Genomic DNA, 26,802 nt, shown 5'->3' on the forward strand with positions numbered 1-26,802 from the left:
CTTCGCATAAACTAGCGAAGCAATCCTTAAAACAACCCACCAAGATAAGCCAGGCATTATTATCCCTCTATGACAAACGGGGGGGGGGGGAGATCAACAGCAATGCCCCCAAAGCATCCCACGAGACTAGGACTGCTACAAAATCTGAATCAGCAACTTAACAAAATATAGATCAGTCACTTAGCTATTACACTACATCAGCAGCCATGAAGTTATACACCCCATCTCACTGAGGCTGTGGTACAGTCAATGTAAGGATGTGATGTTTGTTTCCCGATCATTGAACCATATGTATTACCTAGTATTGGTCAAAAATCCCATACATAATCATGCAAATTTAGCAGATTTGCATTATATATAGGGCTAGAAGTAAAGCCCATTGTATGTTCAAATAAAATGGGCTCTAGCAAGAAGTGGGGCGGGCAGATGGAGGATTGATTGGGCAGGATCACACAGAAAGCTGGGAGCCAGGGGAAAAGAGAAAGAAGAGAGAAGAGGAAAAGAAAAAATCCCAGCAGAGGTGCACCTGGCCCTCCCCCTATCCTTACACAGAGGAGAACTGGGAGCCCCCCCTCCCCACTCCTGCAGCCCCCATTCACCAGCACTGCTTCTGCCCACCAGGAGAGTGATTCCCCAAGGAGCATCAGTTCTCAGTCAACAGCCCTCTCCAAGTAAAAGTTGGCCCAACTTGGGTTTTGGGGGTTGGGAGAGGACAGACAAGGCTCTGGGGAGTCTGGGGAAGCTGTGGTGAGTGTGGGTCTTTGGGAGTTGGGAGAGGCCTAGAGGGGGTCTTGGGGTAGCAGCAGACACATAAAAGCAGCCCAGCTAGCTGATCAGCTGGCTTGTAGTGAGTATGGGTCTTTGGGGCTTGGGAGAGGGCAGGTGGGGGAGGCTTCGTATTTGAGGTATTGGCAGATGGTGGAATGGAGGCACTTCTGCGAGGGCCCGGGGGGCATCGGTAGCTTACCAGCGATGTCCTGCAGTGCTCGGTTTCGTCTGTGTGGGGAGACCTGTGCGGCAGGGGAATGGGAAGCAAAAGGAGGGTGGTGGGGCAATGGGGAGGGTTCTGGTGGGCCCTGTGAGGAGGGTGGCAGGAAAGTAGGCAGGGACTGTTTGGAACATGAATCCACCACTCACTTCCAACCATAGGACTTCCCATTGGTGGGGAATGTGTCATCATCACGCATTCCATCCCTTAAGCAATTATGTCTAAGGATTCCCACTAATGTGTTTATTATCTTACAACATTCACAAATCCATCAGCAAGAAAATTAACACCCACCCCAAATAAAATCAGCACTACATATTATTCAAAAAGCTTTCAGTTGCAACGAGTATGAATCCAGCAAGCTACCCTGGTCTGGTGATTCCTTCCGATGGGTTTGCTAATCCCCAGTCAACAGTCAGTTTTTGGAAATCTGATCAGCAATTCTGCACTCCCCTGGCCCAGAAACCAATGGAGAAAAAGCAAGCAATTGCGGGGGAGGGGGGGGGCTATGCATCTGCCATAGCATGCTGGCCACATAAACAGAACGAGAAACTCTAAGAATATTTCTATGTCACCCACCAATAACAACAGATGGTGTGGGCAGCATTCCAAGCAACGTGCCAGTCTTCCAAAGAGTGAAATTAGATAACTACACAACAACATGAATATTTATTAGTATGCTTGAAGGCTGAGAACCTCCCCATGCATTATACATCCAGACGGAGGCCACAGAAAACAACTTCCCACTGAGAGGTTGCAAAATGTGAAAGCTATAGAGAGAGTGTCTGCACCACAGCAACCTTTCCTGGTAGCTGCTTCTGTAGGTAAATCAGATTTGTAAGTCTTGATGTTTGATCATATACCAAAATATGGGCTTATGTAGAAAGATGCACCTCCCAAGCTTCATCGTAATGGAAACTCAAATTAATTGCTCCATGTAACTTCCTGAAATTAATCAGGTCCTCTCAAGTTAAGTCCAGAATGGACCCTTAAGGTCCTTCGGGGGAGGGGGGACAACAGACATAAACTACTAGTGACATTATCAAGAGTACAAAGAGGCCTAGAAATGCTGGAAACTTACTAGGAATACTTACAAGGGTACACTTAATAATATATTTATATAAATTTTAGTTGTTTAGAACATTTTATGCCTCTTTTCTACCCATCATAGTATCTCCAAGGTAGCAATAAATCAAAACACAGTTTAAAATTCAGATAACTATTACAAAATATTAAAAACAAATAACTATTCAGATAACTATTACAAAATATTTAAAACAAATAAACCATATGCACACAGAGACACACAAACACAGGGGGCTAGTGCGAACGGATGAGGGAACACCCAAACCAAACAGAATACTTCATCTGCTAGAGCAGAAGACAATGCTAGACAGCCATGTCTCCCCAGGGAGAGATTCCAGAGTTTTGCCTCTAGAATGGAGCAAACCCTTTCTCAAGCTGGTGTCTGTTTACCCTCAGAGCTAGAAATGATTTTTCCAAAGGGCTTTACACAGAGATTGAAAAGCATGGGGGAAAGAACTGTGCCTTGAGGAACTGCACAGAATGGGTCCCACCTGATGATAGCTGGATTCCAACAGCAACCTTTGAGTCCAATCTGTAAAGAATGATTTGGACCAGTTCAGCACGAATCTCCAGATATTTGCTTCAACCTGCAAGTAGGTTCTACTGCATCAATGATAGGTTCTACTGCATCAAAGGCTGCAGAAAAGTCCAATGAGAGCAACAAAGATGCATGGCCTTTGTCTATATTCAGATAGCGATCAATAACTGAAGCCAGCACAGATGTCCCTGTCCCACAGCTCAGCCTGAAGCCAGATTGAAAACTGTTCAGAGCAGATGAGTTATCCAAAAAGACCTGAAGTTAGTTTGCGACTGTTCTCTTAATCACTTTGCCCAGAAAGGGATGTTAGAGACTAGGCGATCACTGGTTGCATCATTTCCCTTTTTTTATGTCGCTGACAGATGAGCACCTCTTTGAGTAGCTGAGGAAAAGGACCTGAGTTAGTGACTGACTTATGCACTATGGCCCCTTCCACACACACACAATAATGCGTTTTCAAACCACTTTCACAACTGTTTGCAAGTGGGTTTTGCTATTCCGCACAGCTTCAAAGAGCACTGAAAGCAGTTTGAAAGTCCATTATTCTGCATGTGCGGAATGAGCCACTAAGAGTCTGTTGATGTAGTCCTTACATGATACTAGCAGCCAGGATGGCCAAAGATCCAGAGTTCAATTAATGGCTTTCCCCAATCCTAGAATCTTGTTGACATCCATCATGGAAACTGGGTCAAAAAGGTCCATAAGACCAGAAAGTGTATCAGACCCTTCTTCTGGTGTGTCTATATTACAACATAAATTCAAATCAAGGCCTATTCTTGAAATTCTATAGCAAAAACACTTGGCAAAAGTATCACAGCTGTCTTTTCTAGGAAAAATAAAGGCTCCTATTTTGAGAGGCACTCATGGTCTCCTACAGCCACCCGCTCCTCTTTTGCCTTTTGGCTGGTTGGTGCTTTTGGAGGTGGTTTGGAGGTCTCTACTTATAACTGTGGACAGGCCATTCACAAGTGACCTGTGACACCACAATTAAAGCATTTCCTAACCTGAGGCCAGTTCCAAATAGCTGAATCAGGGGCTTTGATAACCTCTACTGGAGCAGCAGCCCCTTCCCATTTTGGCAGAGAATCTGCCTTCCCTCTGGAACCCTTTTCCTTCCCTTCCCAACTGGGAAGTCCACCAGTCCAACCCCCTCCCTGTTCAGCACCACCTTATCCACAATTTCTGAAGCCTCAGTGGCACCTTGGGCCTTTTTGTCCTTTACCAGACATTTCAGCTCCTTGGGGAGTTTGGAATAGAATTGGTCTAGCACCAGTAATTGGAATAATGCTTCACAGTCCCCTGCTTTGGCTTCTTCCACCCATCTCACTCATTTCCACCACATACTCTGAATACGTTTTGCATTGCTGGGGGGATAACTGTTTTCGAAAGTGGTCAGCCCCCAGTTTGAACCTTTTAAGCATGGTAGATTTGAATTCTTTAAAAGTTGCTTCCCCCTCTGCCCTAGACATGCTACAATAGATGGCAGCTAGCTCCCCAGTTAGACTGCTACAGAGGTAGGACATGTACAGGGTCAGTGAAATTTAAAATTTGCAAGACATATGCAGGGGCCCTCCTCCCCCTCCCTGTATGGAATGAAGTATTTGGGGGTAGCGTTTATTTTCCTGCTGTGTTCTGCCGTGCAGCCTGTCTGTGGCCTGAGGGGTTGGTATGCCCTTAGAATGTTTGCACAGATGGCCAGAGATGAGCAGTGAAAACAGTAAATAGGTAATACTGTTAGGTAATACCAGTGGAAGTGAAACACATACACACTTTGCCGTGTGAGACGTCAGGTGGGGTTCCCCCCAACGTGCAGGTAACTTTCACTCTCTGTGCCTCATCCACTGCTGCCACACAACACACATATTCTCATACACATCCAGCTCATCCTCAAACACCTCACTCTGCCTCTCCTCTTTCAGCATCCAACTTCATTACTCACTTCACCCACTTCTCACCCATATTCGCCACAGCTCTCTTTTACTAAAAAAGCAAGCTGCTGGAGTTTGCCTTTTCTTCTAAGAAAATCTGCAAGCGGGTGGGGGCTAACCAACACTACCGGCTCCGGGCTTCTTTTGCACATGGCCCTTTAAGCACCCAGGGAGCTGGCCTCCATCTGAGCGCCTCACCACCCTGCCTCTGCTGCCTGACTGGAATAACCTCCTTGCCCCAGTTCTGCCTTACCCAAGCCAGGACTGTGCGTGTCAACCAGCCTCATGGACAGCGGTATTCGCACTCTGGACAGTTCCATTGTGGAATGGAAAGGGTTACCTTATATTAAAAACAAACAAGACACCACCATATAACGATGTGCATTGAAAAGGGAAAGAGGGATTCCATTTGACCACCCCAAAAGGCTATGCTGCGGATCATTGGACCTGCATGGACATCTGTGTGGGTTGCGGACTGTGATGAGAAGGACAATTGCCACAGCAACGCATGGCTGGGCCCCACTAGTAAAAAATAATCATGTGGTACATCCAAATATAGAAATCTGGGATGATAAACTAAAAGCGTAAGCTACAGTGACTAAACTGACAAAATGGACAATCAAAATATGGGCTTGATGAGAAGCAAAATTGTATTTCTTGTATGTTGCAGAATCATTCAATTAAAATAATAATAACAATAAAGGGGATTACAATTAGATGCAGAAGAATTGAATATGACAATATGTAAAGCTATAAGTAATTTCTACCCAAACACTTACTGATTGGTTCCCTACCCTGGGACATGGACAATATATACCCCTGTAAACATTCCCTTCTCACTGGACACAGTGTGTAACAGATTTCTCTCTATGATACACCTCTGAAGATGCCAGCCACAGCTGCAAGTGAAACATTAGGAAGAAGATCTGGATGACCTGGAAGTAGGGGTGGGTAGTGTGGGGGGCCAAGTTTGCAGATGATACCAAATTATGTAGGGTGGTGAGAATTGCAAAGGATTGCAAAGAGCTCCAAGCAGATATTTATAAATTAGGTGAGTGGGCGAAGAACTGGCCAATGCAGTTCAAAGTAGCAAAATGTAAAGTGACGCACATGGAGCAAAAAATCCAAACTTCACATACATGCTACAGAGGTCAGTGCTATCAGTCACTAACCAGGAAAGGAATTTGGGCGTCTTAGTTGAAAGTTCCATGGGAATGTCAACTCAATGCATGGCAGCTGTGAAAATGACTGTGAAAAAGTTCTGGGGATAATTAGGAAAGGAATTGATAATAAAACTGCCAAAATTGTCATGCCCTTACATAAAGCAATGGTGCGACCACACTAAGAGTACTGTGTTCAGTTCTGGTTGCAACATCTCAAAAAGGATATCGAAGAGATAGAAAAAGTGCAGAGAAGGGCAACGAGGATGATTGAGGGACTGGAGCACCTTCCTTATGAGGAGAGGCTGCAGCGTTTGGGACTCTTTAGTTTGGAGAGGAGACATCTGAGGGGGGATATGATTGAAGTCTATAAAATTATGCATGGGGTAGAAAATGTTGACAGAGAGAACTTTTTCTATCTTTCTCACAATACTAGAACCAGGGGGCATTCGTTGAAAATGCTGGGGGGAAGAATTAGGACTAATAAAAGGAAACACTTCTTCACACAACGTGTGATTGGTGTTTGGAATATGCTGCCACAGGAGGTGGTGATGGCCACTAACCTGGATAGCTTTCAAGGGGGCTTGGACAGATTGATGGAGGAGAAGTCAATCTATGGCTACCAATCTTGATCCTCCTTGATCTGAGATTGCAAATGCCTTAGCAGACCAGGTGCTCAGGGGCGGCAGCAGCAGAAGGCCATTGCTTTCACCTCCTGCACGTGAGCTCCCAAAGGCATCTGGTGGGCCACTGTGAGTAGCAGAGTGCTGAGCTAGATGGACTCTGGTCTGATCCAGCAGGGTCTTTCTTATGTTCTTATCTACCAGACCCAGAAAATCCACAACAACCAACCATTTGATATATATCAGTGGATGCTATATAGTAGAATATTAAATGATATAAGAAATATGGAAGGTTCTCTCTCAAATTTGTATCATGTTTTCACTGAATATTAAGATCAATTTCATTGCTATTAGACTGTGTATATGTGTGTGAATATAAATGTATTGTTTTTATATGTTTTCTTGATAATTTCTCATTTTTCTATGTGTTGTTAAAATAATTATTTTTGTAAAAAAAATTAAAAATAATCACATTGGTACACTAACAAATCCTGTCTAAAAGCCTACTGAAGACAGGAAATGGCATCAGTCTTTCAACAGGCAAAGCAAGAGACAGCAGAAGACCGCGGGACCACAAGTACCATTTCAGAGCTCTTCACTCAAGAAGAAATATTGAACCCTCATCTTAACTTGTGCACTGTTTTTATTTACTGGAGATTTCTCGATAAGGTTTTAGGAAGGGGGGCATAAAAGGAGCTGGCGAACACTTTGTACGAAAGGGCCTTCAAAAGCTAAAGTTATGCCACAGCATGTCTACGCTGCCTCCCATAAAAGAGCTAAATGATCCTTCACAGAGATTTAGCAACCCAAGCAAAAAGAAAAAAAAATCACCTTAAAATAAAGAATAATGGACATCTATTGGTGGGTTGCCTGCAAGGAAATCTCTAATTCATCACACAGGAGCTTTTAAGGGAAGCTTTAAAACAAAATGGAGGCACTTCAAAATATCTATTCATTTTGTTGGAGAGAAACAAACAAATCTCTCATGCCTGCAGGCAGTAGAGTTACCTCTGGAACCGGGCGGGGGAGAGAGAGAGAAGCCTAAAAGCTTCAGGTTGAATAAACATCAGGATAGCAGACTCATGTAGCCCCCGGGAGTCTGGTCCACAACAGTATTTTGCCACATCTCAAACTATATGGCACTAAACCTTAAAAGGCTGAGATTCTATACAAAGGGAGAGAGGAGATTATCCATAGAGTCTAGCTCAACTGTTATCTGTGCCCAGTTCTTCGCAAATGTTTTCAGCATCTTACTTCTTTTTTAGCACTTCTCATGAAAATCTTGCACTCAGTCTCAATTGCCTTCATATACCCTCAGAGCTGTCACAATTTGGTAGGATCCATTCTAATCCGGTTTCGGGCCCAGGACTGGAAGGGCCTTCGTCACCCTGCTGAATGTCATGTGATGGGAGACGGGCAAAGGAAGTACAACCCTGTTAATTCTCCTGGACCTTTCCATGGCATTTGATGCCATCAATCATGGTATCCATTGGGATACCCTTTTGGGACTGCAAGACACTGTTCTGAGGCGGTTCCGGTCCCAGCTTGAGGGTAGATTTCAGAATCTGTTGCTGGGGACTGCTATTCTCCCCCACCCAGCCCATGGCCTCTGGGGTCCTCCATGATTCCATCCTGTCCCCCATCTGTGTCAAGCCACTGAGAAAAGCCATCCAGAAATTTGGATTGGGTTGCCATCAACATGCAGATAAGATCCAGCTCTATCATACACCACATGGAGAAGCTCAGCGGCTGTGGAAAGTGTGACAGGTGCCTGAAATAAGATTTTGGGTGCATAAGTTCTTAACAAGCTGAAATAATCCCAACAAAAAAGGTAAGAGAAAGGTCTGACATTGTTCTGGATGACCCTGCGCTCTCCCTAAAGGAGATGCTCCTGGATCCAGGACTTCTGTTGGATAAACAGGCTGCAGTGCTGGCCAGCAGCGCCTTTCACCAGCTCTGGCGAGTGAGTCAGCTGGAGCCCTTCCACTCTTGTTCAATCCGCACTGGCTTCCAATGTACTGGACTCAGTTCAAGGTACTGGTATTGTCCTTTAAAGCCCTGTACAGCCTGGAACCAGCACACCTGAAGAACCAACTTCCTTCATACGAATCTAGCTGTTCCCTCCTATCATCTTGGGCCAGCTGCCTCCACCATCCAAAGCTAGATGAGTGGTGGTCTCAGAAAGGGCCTTCTCTGTCATCCCAGCAAAACTTTGAACTCTCTCCCCAGAGTGATTTGTCTGTTTCCCTCTAACAGTAATTGTTTGTTTGTTTGTTTGTTTAGTGTGGCATACCCCAAATTACAGTTTTTGGCCCTCTGTCATGATTGTGGTGGTGTTCGTTTTATGTGTTTAAACTGAATTATTTTACAATTTAAGTATTTTTAATTGCTCAACATGTTTTAATGTTCATGTGCACTGCTTTTGGGGTTTTAATGTGGTGGAAAGGCAGCATTAAAATGTTTTAAATAAATAGCAAATGAAATTCTGGATCGGGTAGTGCCACTCATGAGACAGAAAAAAAGCAGTCAGGAGCAGGGACAGAGCAGGTAGCAAAAGAACAAAAAACCCCCAGAAAGGTGCCAAACAGATTTTAAAAATAACAATCCAATGAGGATTTTCTCAATTGCAATTTGGGAGTTCAAAATTACTAGCTCCTGCCTGAGAATCAAAACTAAAAAATATTTGGTGTGGCTCTACTTAAAACTAGGATCATTAACGCAAAGCAAGAAAATTGCTGCAAATGAAAATAAGATATCGGACAAATGGTTCTGGTGGGTTTTCCAGGCTGTGTGGCCGTGGTCTGGTGGATCTGGTTCCTAACGTTTCGCCTGCATCTATGTGTAACAGACTTCCCTGTGTGATACACCTCTGAAGATGCTAGCCACAGATGCAGGCAAAACGTTAGGAACCAGATCCACCAAACCACGGCCACACAGCCCAGAAAACCCACCAGAACCAGTTGAATCCGGACATGAAAGCCTTCGACAATGTATCGGACAAATGCTTGCCTGTTGAGGAACTGGGCCCATACACATAAGTCACCAATGCATTTAATCCCAAGTATTTACAGCTGATAAAAGAGTTAAGGATCACCTTGCCGCCTCTTTGCTGCTCGTTCCCAATTGGCTGTTGTTCTACAGCGGGAAACGTGAACGTGCGTCCTTTTTTTGTTTTTTCATAATGGCAATGTAGCACAAAGCAGTGCTGTACGTAGCTAAAAGCAGCATGTAAACATTTGCTGTTTATATGCATGGCCGTCGCTTTGTATACAAGAAGGAAAATGTTTTTTAAAAGGCGTGTTTTTCCCCGCCACAAGTCTCCTGTTCTGCACATGCCCCAAACACTGAACTGTGATTGGCTGAACTGGAGAGTCACGGCAAGGATGATTCCCCATTTTACTGGCTTCAACCTGAGTTCGACCTAGGTTCGCTGAAAAAGTTGTACCTGCCTGGTGGAGTCGGAAATTTAACAGTTAGAGGGGGCGAAGCTGTGACGAACCCAGGTTGAACTCAGCGGCTGTGGGGAGTACCAAGGTTGAACCCAGGTCGAACCTAGGTCAATTCAGCAAGTGGGGAATTGACCATATACTGCCTTTCCCAAACAGACCTCACTATGGCCATTTTGTGCTGATAAGTGTCCCACAAGGCGCATCCAGTCTCCTACACAGCTTCTTCCTCACACATCCAAGTCTGATAGGGGATGTTTCAGTTAAATTCATATTAAACCTCTATATTGTGAGGCTGGCTTTACCGGCTGAACTGAAGATTTTGAAAGCGCTGTCTTATTGCCAATGGCGTTCTTCCGATGATTGGCTTCATGTGGTTCCCAACTACCTGGGAGATTAATTTCTCTATAGAGCTTTGATGTGGCTGTCTATTTGGTTGCCAACTACCCAGGAGATTAATTTTTCTACTGTCTTAAATTGGAAAATTGGATTCTTCAGTCGTCTTCCATTTATAATAAGGGTGGTAACACAAACATATCAAGTGCCACTGGAGGGATGGATATACTTGTGAACTCTTTGGAACCTATATCCAGAGGTGGGATGCAGCCTATTCACACCTATTCGGTAGAACCGGATACTAAAATTTTCTCAGTTCGGAGAACCGGTCATTAATTATTAGCTCCACAAGGGACAAGGGGGTAATCTCTGTCCCTGGGTACAACAAATCTTGTCAAGTGGGGGGTGCAAAATTGCTCCCCCGTGGCCCCCCTGCCCCCCATGTGTGTATGAACTGTATGAAATAATACAATATATAGTAATTCTATATTTTTTGTTCATTGGTCTAAAGGTTGGTATTATAGGTAAAGTATTTCATTTTCTTTTTTCCCCTTGAAATTTATATTGGAAATAGAGGAGTTTAAACTACTCTTTTAGATTAAGGATTTTGGATCTCTCCCTGTGTTAGTTTTCTTTCAAGTGAAATAGATAAAGTAGTTATAGGAATCTGAAGGGGAAGTAGAAAGTAGGGAGGGAAGGAAATATGGGAAGGAGGGAGGCAATATAGGATGTTTTAGTTGGGGGGGGGGTTGAGAGAGATAGACAATTAGATATGTTTGTAATATGTTAACAATTGTAAACAGTTTTTGGTTTCTCTCCTTATTTATGTTATTATTTAAAATCAATCAATATAATTATATAAAAAAGAAATAATACATTACCATACGGCAGGGGTGGGCAACTATGGCCCTCCAGATGTTCGTGGATTACAATTCCCATCAGCCCCTGCCAGCATGGCCAATTGGCTATTCTGGCAGGGGCTGATGGGAATTGTTGTCCACAAACATCTGGAGGGCCATAGTTGCCCACCCCTGCCATATGGCATATTGCTTTTTTAATACTTTAAACAGTCATTATTTGAATCTAGAGGGGGGGCAAGGGGAACTGCACCTGGGGCGCGTGCGCCCTGCGTCCTTGCCACAGCCCCGCCCAGGAATGTCCCACCCCCGGAATGCCTGGCCCGCCCTCATCATGCCCCGCCCAACCCCATTGGCCCTACACCATTGTTTGAATCCCACCACCATCGGAACCTGTTACTAAAATTTTTGAATCCCACCACTGCCTATATCCATACCCATTTCACAATGTATAATAAGTGGACTTTGAGTTGTAGTATATTCACAGAAGCCTTTATTGGCATTATAAATTACAATATTAAAAACAAAAAGGGAACGTTTGTCAATTAACTGAACCCATTAAAATACATTTAGTATTAGAAGAAAATTAGAAGAAAAGGCAAAAGTCTTGTCAAGATGTGTGTTTCAGAAGGAGGGCCATTTTTTTTGAGGGATTACACTAAAAAAAGTTGGAGTATATTACTGGTTGATGGGTTGCTGATTTGGAGACACTGTGCTTTGTCATATATATATGCTATTGCATTCTGCATTTTTGATCACTATTTGAACTTTATCTTTATTTATTAAAACACTTGCACTGTTATCTTGTATATGTGTGTAAACAGCCCTGATCAGGCGGTCCCTGTTGCGCTCCACTAGCAGTAACTAAATTCAGATTTCATGGCAAACTATTTAAAACATTAGTTGTTTTTCTTCCTCATGGAGCTAAAGGTGACTTACAATATACAGATAAATATATATAAAATAAAATGCACACAAAATAAAGAAAATTTAAAATCCAATTCAGGATTGTTTCGCAAATTAATGAGATCTGGTCCTAAATCAAACAGATGTCAACAGCCTCCTTAAGATAAAAAAGTGAGGCACCGAGCACATCTCCCTGGGGAGACTGTTGTACAATCAAGGGACAGCTACTGAAGAAGCCCCCTCTTATGTCACTACCCAATGAGCTTCTTTGATGGATGGGAAATTCAAGATCTCCTGCAGAAAAGCTGCTTGTCCAGTTGCAAATCCAGAAGAGGTGTCTGTTCCAGAAAAAGTCAGTATTATACATGCGGAGGGGAATTTGACCAAGAAATTCTAGAAATGTTGGTGAACTTATGACCAGCATGGTACTGCCTAAAGTTTATTCCTACCACACTCTCTACTTTATTGTACATGGTACTGAGAGACCTTGAGAATTTTAATTCTGTGTATAAGGATCCCTACATTGAAAAACACTGGGTCACTATCCACTCACCATAAGCTGCGGGGTCACCTCTTTAAAAGCCACGGGGGTCCTGGACGCTCCCCACATCTCCGGCGCTCACTGCGCGGCTGCCAGGGATTTACCTCTCTCCCGCCTCCTGGCTGCGCGGCAAATTAGCTCCGCTAAAAAGAGCAACTTTTTTAAAAACCCCGCGGGTGCCGTGGGGTTGTGGGGAACCTCGGCTGTTTGCGCGCGGCTGATTCGCTGTGGCGGCGCGGCTCCGCGGCCAATCAGGGAACAGGGAGCACCATCTTGTTAAGTAGGGAATTGTCCCCGTCTAAAAGTGCGTGTAGTGATGGCGTAGATGCGTGTCGACGCCCAGTCAGAATCACGTCTTCCGCGTCTCAGCGATTTCGAAGCCGGTGCCGAGCAAATGGAAAATGTCGGCGCCGGTAGAATGAGGAAGTACAAGAGGCGTGCACGAACTGGCTTCTGCTTTCACTTCAAAACACTGCTGATGGCGTGTCTCCACAGAAAGCGCAGCCAGCGATTTTACTGCTGGCGTCAGCGTAATGCGGACGTCTTAATAGAGGAGCTGTTAGCGCCTCTTTGATGGCGATTCACACTCCATTTCGTCTGAACCTATCATAAACAACCTCTTCCAATAATCACACTGGAGTCCCGCCCTCGGCTGGCCGCCACTTTACGCGTAACTCATGACGCACACGTTCGACGGCCAATCGGAGCGCTCCATTCCCCTCATTGCAACGGAACTCCCGCTCTTTGCTGCCCGCGTTATTTCAAGAATTGCAAACGTGTGGGGAACAAATGTCTCCGTGGTCAGAAGCCACGGAGGCTTTTCATTGCGGGGTCGCAGCGGCGTTGCAGTTTAGTGAGGTAAGTGGGTAGTGGCCCACTGTCAAAAAGGCATTGCTTTAAATTGCTAACTTTAAGTATGAGTGTACTCCATATTCTGTAGCTCAAATGCTTTCCATGATATCAGAAGTTTCATTCGAACTACTCAGTGGGTGAATAAATTCCACTAATATTTAAATGCCACCCACTTATGCACATATTTTGATACATTGGGCAGTTCTTCATGGCAGGGTAGTAGCAATACTCATTAAAATGTAATGAGCTCCATGATGAATATAATAAAGCGTATTACAAATTAATGAGAATAATTAGCTAGACTTGATCTTTATGAAAATGGCAATGCCAGTCCCCAGACGTGATCCAAACGAACGCAAGTTTCAATCTCTATCTTAACAGAACCCAATAGCTCATAGCTGCATCCACATTTCTGGAACCGTCTCTCCTCTTGATTTTCCATGTTGATGGAAAACTAGAACATCCATGCTGCAAGGCCAATATGCGGTCAACAGACTGGGGGCAACTTCAGTCAGGAGGGGGGTCTCACAAGACAGCAAAGACAAGTGAGGGTCCCCTGAACTATCTCAAGCTACTGGTTAACAGTCCACAGGCAATTGTGGTGAAAAGTGAGGTTAAAAATGAAAAAAAAGGAACCATCCCAACAATACCTGGCTTTTATATCTAGTACTTTCCCAACATTCCTGCAAAGACCTTTACACAACTTTCTTCTCCATTTTAGTCTCACCACAACCCCATGAGTAGAATTACTCTGGCTCATTCCGCACATGCAGAATAATGCACTTTCAAACTGCTTTCAGTGCTCTTTGAAGCAGTGCAGAATAGCAAAATCCACTTGCAAACAGTTGTGAAAGTGGTTTGAAAACGCATTATTTTGCCTGTGTGGAAGGGGCCTCTGAGAGGGATGGTTCTAACTATACCCGCTGAGCTTCCTGGCAGGATTTGAACTTGAGTCTCCCCTGTCCTAGTTTGACACCCAAACTACCGCATCACACGAACTTTTGAAATTGAGTTTTTTTTAAAAAAAATCCATTTTTTAATTTTGTAGATAAAAAATAACAGCATGCTGAATCTCTCATTGGCTTTCCATACTATCAACCATAGTATCCCACTAAGCCACCTCTCAGAACTCAGACTAAGGTGGTTCAAGTTCTATCTGGGGAACAGTATTACTTTCTGAGACCTGCTTAATATTTGTATGAAGCCGCTGAGAGAGGCCATCAGGAGATACGGGCTGCAATGTCACCAATACATGGGCAATGTTCAGCTCTTTTCTACCTAATTCCAAAAGCGTTGTTGACATTCTGAGCTAGCGCTTGGAACCTGAAATGGAAGAGGGTGAACAAGCTAAGCGTTAATCATGACAAGACAGAGGTTCTTAGAGTTAGCAGACAGCCAAACCAGGGAACTGAGATCTCTGCTGTCTTTCATGGGATGATACTCTCCTTAAAGAGCGACGTTTCACTGCTTGGGAGTGCTCCTTGACACAACAGTCACCTTAGAAACCAGGTGGCTGTGGTGATCAGGGTGCTTTAGCCAACTCTGGCTGGAGTGTCAGCTGCATCCATTCCTGACTCAGTCTGATTGAGCCACAGTGATCTATGCCTTATTAGTTACATTTAACCTGGACTATTCCAATGCACTCTCCTTGGGACCACCCTAGAAGAGTTAGCTGTTTGTCTATTTAAGCCCTATATGGCTTAGGGCCAAGATATCTGAAGAAGGAGGCCCTTTTGACTGTCCCACCAATCAAGTTAGTTTCTCTGGTGGGCAAAAAAGAGAGCGCCTTTTCAGTGACAGCCCTGTGATTATTGAACAAGCTCCCCAGAGAGATAAGCCTGGCTACCTCTTTGTCAATCTACAGAATGCCATTGAAGACAGTTTTACTTAGGCCTGTGTTTGACTGATTTAGTTTTTTATTCACTAGTAGTTCTAACCAGATCTTTGCTGATGAAAGTGTGAATATGCAATCTTGTGTCGGAAGTTGAAAACATAAATCACATGTATTCTAAAATACACGAAAAAACGAGGGTGGATAAAAATCAATATTTTTTAAAAAATTAAAAATCTTTTTTTTATTTAAATCAATTTTTTAATAAAAGGCCTTTTGAGGAAAGAAATTGGTCTAAAGATACTGATTGTTGTGGGCTTTCCGGGCTTTGTGGCAGTGGTGTGGTAGATCTTGTTCCTAATGTTTTACCTGAATCTGTGGCTGGCAACTTCAGAGGTATATAACAGACTTCCCTCTGTGCTACACCTCTGAAGATGCCAGCCATGGAAACCTGAAAGCTAAACGTTCAGAACAAGATCCTGAACTTCAGCCACACAACCTGGAAATACAACTCTTCAGATGAGAGTCCAGTTGTGAAAGCCTTTGACAACACATTGTCTAAAGATATTTTAAATAGTTACATAGCATGAGGCTTATATTCATGCAATGTTTTTGTATGTGTGTGGTAAATGAATTCCATTAATCCATTCACACAGAACATTTCTGTAAGATTATTGGGGGGGGGGGTTTCATTTAAAAGATATTGCCACACATGCCTGCTTCTGCAGTTCTCAAAACTGTGAATTTGTGCTTGTAGAGATAACATGCCTCTTTATCAACTGTAAAAATGATATGAAATAAACATATGATATGAAATAAACATACAGACAAAAAAATACCTTAAGCCCATTGTTCCTTTGCAAATCTATGTACACAGAATCAACCCTTACCTCTTAAATGCTAAGTTTTAAAAAACATACAATGAATAGAAGATTGTTTGGAGTGGAATAGATCTGCACAAGGAGCTAAGTGTGAGGAGGCAAGCAGTAAAAATGAAAGTGAAATCTTTTGAGCAGAATATTACACAAGTGTTGGTATCTTTGTGTGTGTAGCCTAAGGGTCATATTATTTTCTCCTGGAGGAGAAATCTATAATTGGCAGCAGGCTGTCAAAGAGACCAAGTTTGGGAATATTTTAATGAAATTCCTCTAGTGGATAAGGCAGGTATTATTCTAAAAATGAAACCTTCATTTGGCTGTTAATATTAAGATTGTCCCAGAAGGTGATGGTCTAGTTAGAAAGCGTGTTTGAATCAAATCCGCAGAAGAACTAGTTTTGTCAGAATTAAGCAATTTGATTTAAATCAAATCCATCCTGAAAGAATTAGACCAAATGCCGTTCCACCAATTTACTGTTAAGTGTGCAGGAAATCACGTCACACAAGCTAACTGTCGTTCTCAACTGGCTCTCCCTTAATTCAATAAGGAGAACTCGGTAAGAGAATTGTAAGTTCATAGGGTGAATGTTTTGTTCAATGGTGGATCAAAAATTACACAGAATAAATAATATCTTAATAACTTACAAATTGACCAAGACGTCATCCATGCATCGGGAAATGCAACATCCGAATAATTAAGAATGAAAAACAATTCAGAAATTTTATTCCTTTAACAACTTAGGTCCTGTTGCTCTATTTTAGAAAATATTGGTGTTGTGTGAATGCACATCTTACAGGTAGTTCTGCTCGGGTGGCCGAAGTCCATTTCACCTCTCTTTGAAAGCCACATTTTTACACTTGGAGGAGTCAGCACTTCAGCTTGCTAATGTTATCAGTGTTAAAAATACCTTCCTCCAGCCAGGCAAAATCTCTCTCTCCACCGAGCAGCCCACAGGAACACATGAGAAGCTTTCATGCTTACTTTCCACAACAGAAAAGTCACATGCAAAGGCACCCACTTCATCGAAACAAACGGAAAACAAACATTACTGCCTTTATATCCATAAAAGCCAGACAATGGAAGAAACCAGGAATTATTTTAGTAATAGCTAAAAGTCCCTTATCGAATCCAACATGTGACTGAGAGGGCCAGGCTTCAATCAGAAAAACTCCAGTGATTTTCACCCAAGTGTGTGGCAGAAGTCTCATGACCACAGCCATGTGACAGGAAATGAGAAGATAAATGTATGAAATTAATAGTTTAAAAACCCAGCAGTGAGGGGGATAAAACATTAAATAAGCACCCACGGGGCATGAACCAAAGCCTTAGATGTCTCTACATTAATGCACAAAGCATGGGGAATAAACAGGATGAACTGGAACTCTTAACACAGCACACTAAATATGATATAATAGGCATCACTGAAACCTGGTGGGATGAATCTCATGACTTGAATGTAATAATTGAGGGGTGCAACCTATTCCACATGAACAGATCAACTAGGAAAGGTGGTGGAATAGCACTATATGTCAGGGATGATTACACCTGTGAGCAGGTTCATGACTTAAATCCTAGGAACCAGGTTGAGAGCATCTGGAGAAAAATTAAGGGGGGGGGGGAAACAACAGTTGGTTCTGGTGGGTTTTCCGGGCTGTGTGGCTGTAGTCTGGTGGATCTGGTTCCTAACGTTTCACCTTCATCTGTGAATGGCATCTTCAGAGGTGTATCACAGAGGGAAGTCTGTTACACACTGTGTCCAGAAAGAAGGAAATGTTTGGGGTATATATTGTCCATGTCCCAGGGTGTGGAACCAATCAGCAAATGTTTGGGTGGAACTTGTTATGCAAAGATGTGGTTGATAGTATTGCATTGCGGGTGGGGCTTATCAGTCCAGGGAGTGATTCACATTTTCATGCCTTGCAGCAGCAGCAGTATTGATGAATGCAAATCCTGTGTTTGGGTGGAGTCCATTGTTCATGAACTTAGCATGCCCTTGGGGTTTGTTTTTGGTGTTTTTAAGTACTGGTAGCCCAGCTTTGCTAATTTTCAAAATCTCTTCTTTCCTGTTGAAATTGTCTTGGTGTTTGTGAATGTCAATGGCCTCCCTGTGCAGTCTGGCAAAGTAACCTTCTGAATTGTCCAGAATGTCAGTGTTTTCAAATAAAATGTTACGTCCAGTTTTGTTTAAGACATGTTCTGTAACTGCAGATTTTTCAGGGTGGTTAAGCCGACAGTGTCTTTTGTGCTCCTTAATAAGAGTCTGAATGCTGTGTTTTGTGGTTCCTATGTTGACCTTTCCACAGCTGCAGGGTATGCGATAGACTCCTGCAGAAGTGAGGGGGTCTCTCTTGTCCTCTGCTGAGCATAGCATCTGCTGTATTTTCCTGGTAGGTTTGAAGATGGTTTGTAGGTTATGTTTCTTCATCAGTTTCCCTATTTGATCAGTGATTCCCTTGATGTATGGTAGAAACAACAGTGATCTCATTGTGGGGATCTATAACAGACGCCCAAGCCAGACTGAAGAGTTGGATGATGCCTTCACGGAGCATATGACCAAACTTTCTCTAAGGAGAGAAATAGTAGTAATGGGAGATTTCAATTATCCAGATATTTGCTGGGAGTCAAACTCTACCAAGACTACCAAGTCCAACAATTTCCTCACTGGACAATTTCATGGTCCAGAAGGTTGATGAAACAACAAGGGGATTGACTATTTAGATCTTCTCCAAACCAAACAGTTCCAATGAGGAGAAAAAATGGGAGGAGTCTAAAGAAACCAGGATGGATGTCTAAAGAACTTTCAAGTGAGCTAAGATATAAAAGGGACATGTACAAGAAATGGAAAAGGGGGGAAATTACTAAAGAGGAATTCAAACAAATAGCCAAGACATGTAGGGAGAAAGTCAGAAAAGCTAAAGCTCACAATGAGCTCAGACTTGCAAGAGATGTTAAAAACATTAAAAAGGGCTTTTTTGGTTATGTCTATAGCAAAAGGAAGAAAAAAGATATGATAGGGTTGCTGCATGGATAAGATGGTGAAATTCTAGCAGGGGACAGAGAAAAGGCAGAACTACACCTTCTTTGCCTCGTTTTCCCCCCAAAAGAAAAACAGTGCTCAACTAGGGGGAAATAGATGAGAAGATACAGTAAGGGAAATTCAGCACAGAATAAATAAAGAGCTTGTACAGGAATACCTGAATACTTTAAATGCATTCAAATCTCCAGGGCCTGATGAATTACATCCCAGGGTATTAAAAGAAATGGAAGTAATCACAGAACTGCTTACTATAATCTTTCAGAACTCCTGGAGAACAGGAGAAGTCCCAGCAGACTGGAGGAGAGCTAATGTTGTCCCCATCTTCAAAAAGAGGAAAAAAGAGGATGCAAACAACTACCACCTAGTCAGCCTGACTTCAATACCAGGAAAGATTCTAGAGCAGATTATTAAGGAGACAGTCCGTAAGCACTTGGAAGGGAATAATGTGATCACTGAAAATCAACATGGGTTTCTCAAAACAACATGCCTGACTAATCTTATCTCTCTTTTTTTGATAGGGTGACAAACTTGGTAGATGAACAGAATGCTATGAACAAGGCCTTTGACAAGGTGCGCCATGATATTCTTGCAAGTAAGATGGAAAGATGTGGACGGGACGATGCAACTGTTGGTTGAATTTGCAATTGGTTGAATGGCTGAACACAAAGAGTGCTTATTCACAGCTTATTTTCATCTGGGAGAGAAGTGAGTAGTGGAGTGCCACAGGGTTCTGTCCTGGGCCCAGTGCTATTTGATATTTTTTTCAATGACTTGGATGATGACACAGAGGGCATGTTAATCAAATTTCATTTCATTTATTAAACTTGTACCCCGCCCTCCCCCATAGGGCTCAGGGCGGCTAACAACAAGCAGGTAACAACAGAATAACAAACTAATAACTATGCACAGCAAACAACACCAAAAGCATAATCCCAATTGTCAGTTATCAAATTTGCAGATGATACCAAATTAGGAGAGGTAGCTAATACCCTTGAGGGCAGGGGCAGGATTCAAAGTGACCTGGACAGATTAGAGAGCTTGGCCAAAACTAACAAAATGAGTTTCAATAGAGATAAATGTAAAATACTGCACTTAGGCAAATGCTCAGATATAGAATGGGTGACACCTGGCTTGACAACACTACATGTGAAAGGGATCTGGATGTCTTAGTAGACCACAAACTGAACATGAGTCAGCAGTGTGATATGGCAGCCAAGAAAGCCAATGCAATTCTGGGATGCATCAATAAAAGTATAGTGTCCAGATCGAGGGAAGAAATTGTACCACCCTACTCTGCATTGGTCAGACTTCACCTAGAGTACTGTTTTCAGTTCTGGGAACCACAATTTAAGAAGGATATTGACAAGCTGGAATGTGTCCAGAGAAGGGCAACCAAAATGGTAAAGAGTCAAGTCCATGCCCTACGAGGAGAGACTTAGGGAGCTAGGGATGTTTAGTCTGGAGAAGCGAAGGTTAAGGGGGGACACAATAGCTATGTTTAAATATTTGAAGAGATGTCATGTCAAAGAGGGAGCAAGCTTGGTTTCTGCTGCCTCAGAGACATGGAGTAATGGATTCAAGGTTCTGGATAAGAGATTCCACCTAAACATTAGGAAGAACTTTCTGACCATCAGGGCTGTTTGACAGTTGAATTCACTGCCTCAGAAGGTGGTGGAGGCACCTTCTTTGGAGGTTTTTAAACAGAGGATGGATGAACATATGTCAGGAGTGCTTTGATTGTGTGTTCCTGCATGGCAGGGGGCTGGACTGGATGGCCCTTGGGGTCTCTTCCAATTCTATGATTCTATGAAACAAGCTGAACTGCTTGTTTGGAAAGGTGATGTTCTCTAGGCAGGTGGTCTATAGAGACAGCATAGAAGAGCAATGCTCAGGGGAAAGGTAGGCTAATAAATAAATAAATAGACACCATCCACTCAAGTTAAATCTCTGGCGGTTCTCATGGACCCAGCATTGCTCTTGGATAACCATGTTGGTGCAATTGCCAGAAATGTTCTTCATCATTAATGCCCAACTCAAAAGCTCTGCTGACCTGCTTAACTGCAAAGCTTCTGATGTGGGACTCTCAGTCTGTGCAAAATACGGCAGGCTACCTTCTGGGTAGAGCAGAGCATCATACATGCTGAAATATCCATTTCATAACAGCTGACTTGGCTACTGGTTTGTTTCCCTGCAGCAGTCGCTCCATTAAGAACAGTCTGCTGGAGGACAGACAGAAGTTTCCCCATGCAATGTCTACCCACTATGTACAGCTTTCAACAAAATTATTCCAGCAAGCTTTTGAATGTTAATATTCTAACAAGCTTTCCTGCATCTGAAACTGCACTGTTTGGGATGTTGCTGTCAAAAGGCATTTAAATGTTTTAGTTTTCTGCACTTTAATGTTGCCACAATTATTGGACTTCATTGTTGAAAGTGCATTTCTTGGGGGAGGGGGGTAATGGGGGGGGCTGGAATAATTTATTATTGGTTGTTGTGATTTTGCTTTTATGTTACTCTAAGACAGATTTCCCAGCCAGATCACCCTTGCATGCAGATTTATCACTGATGCCCAAACTCCAGCATATCTAGTTAATGTCCTGATCGCCTGTCATGATTATGTCACTGAGTTATTAATGATCAAATCTATCTTCCAGCTTCTAGGTTTGATGCACACCTTCACCTGCATTCTTCCACAGGATCTCTGCTGGAATAACTTGTTTCACCAGGCTGTTGGATCTGTTTGTTAACAAGGCAGTGAGATCAAGCAACCAGTGCAACTGGTAAGCAGAAAAATTACTGCATGGTCACAAACCACTATGGGACATTTGCCACACAAACAAATTAACCGTAAGAGTGGTTCATCTAGCAAATTATTTGGTCCAAAGATTGTAGCATTCCTAATTGTTACTATAGTTAGGAGCTATTCACAAGAAACTGAAATTGTTGAAGATTTTCTATCCTATGGCTCCATCATCAACCAAGGAAATCAGAAAGAGATGGAGACTTGGAAGAGCAGCCATGAAGGAGGTAGAAAAAATTCTGAACTGTAAGGATATGTCCCTGGCAACCAAGATCAAGTTAAATCACACTATGGCATTCCCAATTACTATGTATCAGTGTGAATGCTGGACAATGAAGAAATCTGACAGGAAGAAAGTAGATCCCTTTGAAATGTGCTGTGGGAATACAGTGTTACAGGTTCCATCAACCACCCCTCGAGAATACACAAGTTCTGGATCAAATCAAGCCTGAACTGTCCCTAGCAATGACCAAACTGAAGCTGTTGTACTTGGTCACATAATGAGAAGACAAAAGTCAGTGGAAAAGACAATAACGCTAGGAAAGTTGAAGGTGGTTTGCCATTGCTTCTTCCTCTGCACAGTGACTCTGGACTTCCCTGCTTGTCTCCCACCCAGGTACTACCCTGTTTCCCCAAAAATAAGGGTATACAGAAAATAAAAGCGTAGCCCAGAGGTTTTGCTTTTGGAAGTCACGAGAAATATAGGGCATCCCACAAGAAAGTAAAAGGCATTAGCAAAATTTTTTTGTTTGGAAGCATGCCTGACAAACAGAACATAGAAAAAATAAGACATCCCCTGAAAATAAGACATAGCACATCTTTGGGAGCAAAAATTAATATAAGACACTGTCTTATTTTGGGGGAAACATGGTAGCCAGGACAAGCCCAGCTTAACTTTTGGGATGTGACAAGATCCGGCTAACCTGGGCGGCCCACATCAAGGCACGGTTACTCCATGGGTCTGTGTCGAGGGCCATAAAACCTCTTCCAACTCATGGTGATCCTATATCCGCACCAATTGTCAAAAGTGAATTTCTGTTCATTTCCTGAGTCAGTACTGAGAAGTGTACAGTACAGTAAACTTTTATTAGGCATAAATAATTCTGCATACAGTATGTTCGTATCATAGACAACAATACAACGAGGAATCCAAGGCACTGAGAAGTGTACTTTTTACCTATTCAGACCATGTGTGTATGTAGTATACATTCATATTTGCATATGCTCACACAATATAAATTCACCATGTGTTATTCTAAATGATGTAGCTCATAATGATTATTTTTTTAAAATAAAACCTCTACTCTAAATGCTCCTTGTGCATTTGCTAACTATGGAAGTTGTTAGTCAAATTGCCACCTATGGATAAAGTAGAAAATTATTTAAAATTATATACCATGCATACCACGCTATATTTACCCTCATGTTGAGAAATATTATTTACTTCACAAGTGAAAACTTGGGAATGCAGCTTAAGAAATGGCAACAATCAAAGGTTTTTAGGTGGACATTGCTAGTGTTGAAACCTAAGGAGCAGTGGATAGAAAATGAAAGTGAGCATCGCAGCACTGATGGAGCAAGTGGATCTCCTCCCACATTCCACAGCATTCTGATCATCTGCTGAGCAGCAGAGGGCGTTTTAAGGGGGACCAGATGAGATTTTGAAGGTCCCAGATTATATCTCCTCTCTTTCTAGACCAGGGATATCAAACATGCGGCCCTGAGAAGCTGGCCTGTGAGCCACCTGAGGAAACCTCTCCCCTTACTTCCAATCAGATCATGAATTTAGAGGAAATTCTTCCTTCAGGTTCCACCTGAAGAGGAACCTGAAAAATCTCTCTGAAATTTTTTAAAAAGTTCAAGTGTCGGCAATGCCTCGAGTATGCAGGTCCCTAACAAGGTGCATGTCTCAGCGGACCCTTCTCTTCCCAATGAATCAGTTGGCCTGGACATCTGCCCCAGCCTCTCCATTCTCAGTTACTATATAGACTACATGCATTATAAGTTGGAGTTTTTCAGCCTTTTAAAGTAGAAAAATACCCCTAAAACATACTGCACGGGGCCCACTTACCGGTAATTCTTATGTGGCATTCCCCCTGTCCTGTCTTCGCTCTCTCCTGCCTTCTTCTCTGCCGCCCCCCTTTCAGCCACTTTCTCTGTTCATTCTCCTCTGCCTTCTCCTCCACCACCTCCCATCCCTTTCACCCTTCATGGCCCCCAGCTTCTTCCCTCTCCCCGGACCCATGCGTCAGCCTCGCCCCTCCTTAAAAAGCCTCCCAAAGGCTTCTGGGGTGCTCCTTTCCTGCAACTGTGGCTCCTTTGCTGGCTCATTGCCCCACCTCCCCATGGACCTTTCCCACCCTCAACTTATACTCGAGTCAATAAGGTTTCCCTGTTCTTCAAGGCAAAATTAGGTGCCTCGACTTATATGCGGGTCGACTTATACGTGAGTATATATGGTAACTATAAGCACCAAAAAAATGACCTTAAGCCATTATAGCTGGTATAGCACAACTTCACTACAAGATCAATTGTACATACAGACAAAGGAATATAAAATTTCTGTATATTCTGTGCAAGAGAGACAACTCATAGACATGTTCACCATTTCATGATAGTCAGTTACAACCCAACCAAGTCAATTTTTTGTCATATCCGGCTTTTGTAACAAACCCTGCCTTTAGACCTCTCTTAACAGCAGCAGGGCAAATAGGACTGGGTGTATACAAGTGAGGTTAAGAGTGTGGTGTAGTGGTTTAGAGCAGTGGACTCTAATCTGGAGAATCGGATTCTATTCCCGATTCCTTCACATGAAGCCTACTGGTTGGTCTTGGGCCAGTCACAGTTCTCTCAAAACTCTCTCAGCCCCACCTACCCCACAAGGTGTCTGTTGTGGGGAGAGGAAGGAAAGGGGGTTTGTAAACTGCCTTGAGTCTCCTTACAGGACAGAAAGGCAGGGTATAAACTCAAACTCTTCTTCTTCCCTTCCCCAAATGGCCATTTGTCTTCACAGGAAAACATGCAGGTGCTACGATGTTTTTCTGTGTTGGGGCAAATCTTCCCTCCAGGCTCCCAATTCAACCCACATTCTTCCACCATGACTATTCCTGTCTAGCTGCACCCTAAGAGACGACAGGTGTCACACGTCATACTGAACATCCGCATCAATTACTTTCAGCAGAAACCAACACATTAGTATTCCCTAAGGCAGTGATGGTGAACCTTTTCGAGACCAAGTGCCCAAACTGCAACCCCAAACCCACTTATGTATCGCAAAGTGCCAACACGGCAATTTAACCTGAATACTGAGGTTTTAGTTAAGAAAAAGTGGTTGGCTCTGAGGCGTGCATCACTTGGGAGTAAGCTTGGTGGTAGTTGTTGGCTTTGCTTTGAAGCAACCATGCAACTCTTTGAACGGGTGAATCACGACCCTAGGAGGGTTTACTCAGAAGCAAGCCACATTGCCAGCAGCCGAGCTTACTCCCAGGTAAAGGATCGCGCTTTAGCTCTTTGCATGAAAATCAGTGGGGTTTAACAGTGCATAACAGGGTGACCTACACTGCTTCCCCAAAACTAGGTCTTAGCTTTAATGCTAATAATCGAGCCCAGCAGCCCAGGCCAGCCTAGATGTGTGTGTGTGTGGGGGGGGGGGAGTGATTTTCCACCCCCACAGGATGAACTCTGTGCGTGCCCACAGAGAGGGCTCTGAGTGCCACCTCTGGCACCCGTGCCATAGGTTCGCCATCACTGCCCTTAGGGGACGGGGGAGTAGGCAAGGATAAACTCCCCCCTGCAAGTGGATTATTAAACCATGGAAATTCAGACAAAAACAATGAGGATGCCTGGAGTCATGTTTCTAGCAATGCCACCCTTGAAAATGTTATGCCCTCACAAGCCCATGGACTCCAGTGGACTGAGAAGGGCACTCAGGGGCGTAAGGAGGCAAACTGTAGCCCTGGGCAAAACCTGAGTTGGATGCTCCCCCCCCCCCATGAGTGGCCACTCCACCTCCTTTGGGAGTCCATAACTTTGGACTCCCTGAACCAAACCTCACCAAACTTGGGGGGTAGCATAAGGACAGTCTCCTGATGATACGCTGACATTTTGGTGCCGCTAGCCTAAAAACTGCGCCCCCTGCAGGCCAAAAATGGAAAACCACTACAATACCCCCCAAACGAACCCTGCATTTTTGGTGCCCCCCACAAGGTGATGCCCTGGGCAGCTGCCCACCTTGCCCAATGGGCATTACGCCCCCTGAGGCCACTTGGGCCTCTTAAAAACAGAGTTGCGGACCCGTTCATTCCACGGGATGCATCCATACATAGCAGCGGTGACTTTTTGAAATGGATACAAAAGTCCCCCCCTCCCGCTTCACACAAGCGGCACAATCTAGCCCAGATGAAGAATGTATTTCATTGCTGCGCACGGGAATAAGCACTTAAGCACGTGCTTAGATTAGGCAGAACGGAGGGCTCGCTGCTCCTGCAGCTGCGCCCAGCCGGAAAGCCGGGTCCCTGCGCCTCTGCTTAAGTTTTGTCACTTGGCAAAGGAGAGAGGGGGCACCGGGACAAACAGCAGCCGGGAAACACAACCGGCTCCGTCAGCTTCCACGCCGACTTCGGGTCAGGTTGGCGCCAGTTGGTTTCAACCCACCTTCGCTGTTGCTGTTTTTTCAAGCCCCCCGCGATCTCCAGCCCTCTCTAGCTTACCAGTTCTTTTTTTCCAGGCTTAAGGGGCTTATGACTATGGGGGGAATCATGGCATCTTGCAAGCGCCCGCTGGGCAGCCCTGCACTGGCGTGCCCCGTCCTCTCCTTTTGCAGTCCGGCCCCAGAACTTCTTCCTTGCCTCCGACCCCCCGCCCCCCCCCCCCGCGCGCTTGCAGAAGGCCCCCTGCAGCTGCCCCGGGTGGCTTCTCACCTTCTCCCCGCCTCCCTCAGCCTTCCCTGGGCTCCCCCTCCAACGCGCACGCGAGGCAACGGCAGGTGCACCGGGC

General features: G+C 43.9%; 1 protein-coding gene across 3 annotated transcripts in view; it reads right to left on the minus strand.

The window, feature by feature from the left end:
- Positions 1 to 26,802, minus strand: part of CDH18 (cadherin 18) — an 883,209-nt gene that overhangs the window by 385,719 nt on the left and 470,688 nt on the right. The gene's annotated exons all lie outside the window — the stretch shown is intronic.

This window comes from Sphaerodactylus townsendi, linkage group LG09 (genome assembly GCF_021028975.2).
Source record: "Sphaerodactylus townsendi isolate TG3544 linkage group LG09, MPM_Stown_v2.3, whole genome shotgun sequence".
Lineage (NCBI taxonomy): Eukaryota > Metazoa > Chordata > Lepidosauria > Squamata > Sphaerodactylidae > Sphaerodactylus > Sphaerodactylus townsendi.